The sequence below is a fragment of the Carlito syrichta genome, unplaced genomic scaffold, assembly GCF_000164805.1.
Source record: "Carlito syrichta isolate Samal-C Ts95f unplaced genomic scaffold, Tarsius_syrichta-2.0.1 Scaffold305121, whole genome shotgun sequence".
Taxonomy (NCBI): domain Eukaryota; kingdom Metazoa; phylum Chordata; class Mammalia; order Primates; family Tarsiidae; genus Carlito; species Carlito syrichta.
The window spans coordinates 317,106-322,863 of record NW_007249217.1 but is presented as its reverse complement, the minus strand read 5'-3'; positions in this window follow the sequence as shown (position 1 = coordinate 322,863).

The following is a 5,758-nucleotide window of genomic DNA, read 5'->3' as shown; positions in this document are numbered from 1 at the left end:
GATGAACAAAATACCAACATTTTAAACAAGACAGGACCAATATTGTTGGCTTTGCTTTTTGCCTGATGCTCTTCACAAGTGATCTCTTCTCTCCCTTGGGTTGTACAAGTGCAGAATGGGGAATGGAGTCGTAGAGCACAAGTACTATTTGCTGAGTGCATATGGCAAGCAGCACACTCGGGTCACCTAATGCTCACAGTGACTTTGTGAGTTGGGTATTCTGCCGTCATTTCCAAATGACAAAAAAAGTGTGGAAAGACACAAATAAAGTCAGAATGGAATTTGGTAAACAGAAAGTGTGAAAGAGGCTGATGATAGAAAGATACAGGAAAAAAGGAAATGAATCGAGCCTCAAGAAATATATGAGTAGTCCCTTTATGAAAAAGTGACTGGTATAGTTGCTTTTCTAGTATTTCTTTCACTGTCATTTTTTGGATGACATCCTTCCTCACACTTCCCAATCAGATATAAGCAGGTATCACCTGCCCCAACATTTTGTATTTCTCTGCAAGGTCTTTATTCTAGAGCTGGTGTCCTTATTTACTTTTTGGTTCTTTCTATTCATTTAAATTATTCTTCAGATTGTATGTATTCAAATCTTTGTCTTCATTAGGATCAGTGGAATAAATTAATTTGCATAAAGATAAACATGGCTTTATGTTACTTTTCCAATAAAATTTGCACTTTAAGTGAGACTTTCAATGTGTTCTTAACCTACCCAAGAGTATCTTATCTGGGTGGGAGGGGGGCATTGTGGCAATGTAAAGAAGGAGAACATATATTTTGCCTTAGTGTGCTGGGAACTCTAACTCATACCCAAAGACATCTGTGTACTCCATATACTGATAAGCTCTTCTCAAGGACCCTGCTAGCCCTGAGTCTATATTTAATTAGCTTTCAGTGTTGTGGCTGATACTTCATGCTGTTGTTGGTTTTTGAAAGTAAGGCATTTCTTCCTAGAGTATACATAATTCAAATGATTACTATCTTCTTCAGTGTGTAAAGTCATCTCCCCTTTGTCTAGCTTTAGAAAATGCAGCTACTCCTCTCAATGTTTACTTGGGTTTCATGACTACTGAAAGAGTATACTGCTCAGTTTGTACCACTGTGAGGATGACTGTGAAATCATCTTAATGTAGGTGTTTATATAGTGATATTGACAAATGTTCTCTTTCTGAATTCTGGTCTCTGAACATAAGAACACTCAATGCAGATTTTTCTTTTTAGACCCTTTTACAGTCATTTCTGTTCTGGATTATAATATGCTTTAATGAGTATTCAAAACAGTTCTTTTTTAAATAAAGGTATTATACAATATTTCCCCAATTCGATTTATGGAAGTGGTACGGATTACTGTAAAGCAAACTTAGCATAGGATGAGGAGCTATGATTTCCAGTCACAGCTCTGTCGTGTGATCATTAACTGACCTGCCTCCTTCCCTTCCAAAGGAATCACCAGCCTACTTTACTGTGTCACTTTACCATCAACTAGAGGTCTAGTGTTACCTGCTTTGCATCTTCCAATGCATTTTGTAAATAACCTCTATGCTATTAAGTACATAGTACACTCTAATCCTTGGTCTTCTTTTGTGTCTCCTCCAAAGTTTGAACAAGATCTGTTTTTGTTATTGTTGTTTTTCATCTTAATGAATCCAAGCCTCATTGCAATGCCTAACATATTGCAGGCATGCAATGCTTATTGATTAAAACAAAAATAGCAGACAAAATGACCAGTCTCTGCTATGCATTTCAGAGAATAATTAACCACCTCCGTCTCTTCCTAACCCACAAGATGGAGTGAGTGAATCCCTAAAAGAGGTCTTGTCTTCTTCAACTAGTGTTCCATATCTTCCCTGTCCAAAGTTACCTCTCTCCACCTCTGTCCTGTGTCACTTTCTATTACCCTGTTTTTTTCTTCATACTCTATTTTTTGACTTTTCCATGGACTATTAGCTCTATCAGGCAAGTAAAGTATTTCTTCTGTCTTGTTCTATCTAGTATCTTTTGTGCACTTTAGAGAGAGACACACATAATAGGTGTTCAGTAAATAATGGACTTCCATATGTAACACTGGGGAAGCTAAGTAAATGTGAACACTCTATTTTTTATGTGACAAAATTGTTATGAAAATGCAAGGTACTTTTATAATCACTAAACTACATGAGATTTCTACTTTGCTTAAAAACAGAAGAATATACTAAATGAAAAAAAATCAGCTGATTTATTTTCTTACTCAGTTTCGTAACTATTTTTTCTTCTGAAGGATTATAACCCTATGAACCTTTTATTTATTTATTTATTTATTTATTTATTTATTTATTTATTTATTTATTTATTTAGAGTTGGATTCTCACTCTGTCACCCAGACTGGAGTGCAGTGGCCGCTCCCGGCCACTGCAGCCTCGACCTGCTGGGTTCCGGCGATTCTTCCGCTTCAGCCTTCCAAGCAGCCGGAACTACAGGCACGCACTGCCATGCCCGGCTGATTTTTTGATTTATTGTAGAGATGAGGTTTCACCAAGTTGCCCAGGTGGGTCTCGAACCCGAAGACTCAGGCAATCCACTCACCTCAGCCTTGCAAAGTGCGGGATTACAGGCTGAGTCACCAAGCTCGGCTTCTCTATGAACCTTTTAAATGCAATTTATTTTCTTGAAAATTTTCGAGTATTTTCTTGAAGGATTAAGGAACATTTCTTGAATGAGTAATTTGTTTTCAAGCGGAAGATAGCATTGAATATGAGAAAAAGGCAAGCCTATGTTTTAGAAATGTAAACGTATATTCATTTTTATTTGGTATAAGGATCTCAACTTGATAATTTTAACATTAGATTGTGGCATGAAGGTAGATTAGAGAATAATGCTCAGGTGTGGTGATTTTCTGTCTTTTAGGGTTGATGTTTTATGAATCTGAATGTAGACCCACACACAATTTGTAGTATCAGAATTTCATAGTCTGTCTTCAAAAGGAGATTTTTGGTATTGAGCCTTCTGTGACTTCTGTGTTTTAAGGACACTAGTGTAAAAACTTACCATCATAGAAGTGTGCTGACTTGATAACTGCCATCAAGTAAGTAGTGTTTGACCCAGTCATTTGTCCTGTTTATTTTTATACCCGATCAATGAGGATGGTGTTGAGAAATATGTGAACATGAATGTCACAATTATGTTCACATAGTATTGTAAGATATTTGAACATAATCATATTTAGGAGTTAGAAGATGAACTACCATATCTGTTTATACATAATGAGGACTGCAAGCAATGTTTATAGGAGGCAGGAGTTTTGTATTTTGCAGTATTTATTTTAATATGGCCATTTTATAGGCTACTAACAATAAGCAATCTCTGGTATCTCCTCCCCTACAGAGAAAAAAAGTGCTAGAAAGCTTTTGAGTATGGATTTGATCAAGATCCAGTTGTTTAAGTTTAACCAAGGGATTTATCTCACCATGTTTCACCATTATCATTCAGCAGAAATTATCATTTAAGACCAAATTGGGGAAAAAAAGGGTGAAGCTAACCTCAACCAGTAATACTTCTCAGAGTCAGCTTAAATGTCCTCAGATGTGGGCTTGTTTAATGCCAAAAGGGAAGACAATTAAATAGATAGTGAATATAAGATTCTACAACGGGTGTATGTAATTTAAATTTACAATCTTCTGTGCCTTAATTTGAGCCATGTGAACATTGGATAGTCACCTAAAATTTTATCATACATATGTGTGTGTGTGTGTGTGTGTGTGTGTGTGTGTGTGTGTGTGTGTGTGTGTACACACACTTGTATATGCCAATATTTTTTATACTATGGTAAATTATTACTCATTGCTTGAAAGTTAAGTCTCCATATTTAATTATATTTTAGAACATAATGTAATCCAAAAATATTTTAACTTACCTTCTCAGATTGTGGATTATTCTGAGAGCTGTTAATCTTGGCTGGCAGCAAATGGGTTAAAAATAATACATCACAAACTTAAATAATATTATTGCCATTGTTGTGAAATCATGTGGTATATTCTTCATACAAACGAAAAGTTAAGTGACCTTCATAGATTTGGCATTGAATTTTGGGGATTCAGCATATGTTGTCTGAATTTTAAGTAAAATATAAAAATTCATATATAAAATTAGTCATTTTGCCTTTGAAAAATATGAGGATAATTATTTTTGTAGTATATAATATAGTATAGTGTTGACTACATATGGGGATCTGAATATTTTAGATTAGTTGATATTCATGAATATGCATCATGTAATTTTAAAATTTCTCATTACAAAATCAAAAATAAAATGTATACATTTTTAAAAAAGAAAAGTTGCCAAAAGAAATTTTTCCTTAGTTGTTATTATTATCTTTCTTGGTTATGCTGAAAGCCAGGATGCAGTAATCCCAAATATTTAGAAGCTGAGATAAATTTATAAATTAAATTTGTGAATAAGTGAGAAATATTATTTGCTCTAAATTTTGGGATAATAAAAAGAAAACAGTTATCAATTACCTCATACATTTCATCAATACAGATGCCATTCTAGCTTAAATGTTGGCAGAAGAATGGGATATGTGCATTTATTTTTCAGACACTTCATTTGATCTTCATATGGAGAGAAGAGACTGGTCTACATAAAGCATTGTTATGTTTTGTTTCTCTGATATTTAATATTTAATAGTAAAAGTCCAGTCATATTATTAAAGAAAAGAATATTCCACTTTTTAAATTCAAGGGTTTTTTTGGTACAGGTTTTTCTAAAAACAGTTTAAAACTGATAACAATGTATATAATAGAGAAATACATTTATAGGCTAGATTCTGACAGTATAATATTCATTTTTTGCTTAATGTATAAAAATCTATGATGTGTTATATATATTTTAAAATTTCATATTGTTGAAGTTAAGTGCATTTAGTTGTTTTAAAGGGGTTGTTATGAGAAATAAAAAAGAGAACTACTTGAGAGTGTTTTGAACTTTTTACTGTAGCAAAATGCCAATGAAAATTGACACTGTCTTAATCATCTTTGTTCTATGAATCCTGCAGAACAATCTTCAGTCTTCTGCCCAATGTAGAACTGCTGTTTTTCTCAATAGCCCTACCCCATATTTCCATTTTTACATGTGTGTATAATTTCTCATAATGAATATTCACATCATTTCCAGACAGAGAATTTAGAGAAAACTAGACCGGAAAATATATATAGTTGGGTCATTTTTTCAAGATTGTTCCTATGCTATGGCTTTTTTCTTTTATTAATATAACAAAAGGTGCTTCCCCATGCTGTCTAGTATTGAGTTTGGCATATATGGCAAATAAAAATAAAAGTTTCCCTAATTGGACCAGAAAATACAGATTTTTGGATATATTAACCTCCTAAACCTTAGATGTAAAATGTACATTTTTGATGAATCAAAATATCTCTGAACTTTATATTGAGAATTTCCATTTAAACACTCAAAGACTGAGAAAGAAAAGAGTTTTGAATTACAAATAAAGCAATTTTTCCGAAAACATCAAAATTCCTTCTTCTTCCCTTTTAGGACATGGTTAAAACTTCAGTAGGGTTAAAAATTCTTTCACCTTCCTAGTTAGTTCTTTAAAAATATTCCGTATGATACTTTTTTTTTTTGAGTTGGAGTCTCACTCTGTAGCCCAGACTGGAGTGCAGTGGCCGCTCCCGGCCACCGCAGCCTCGACCTGCTGGGCTCTGGCGATCCTTCCGCCTCAGCCTTCCGAGTAGCGGGAATTACAGGCATGCGCTACCAC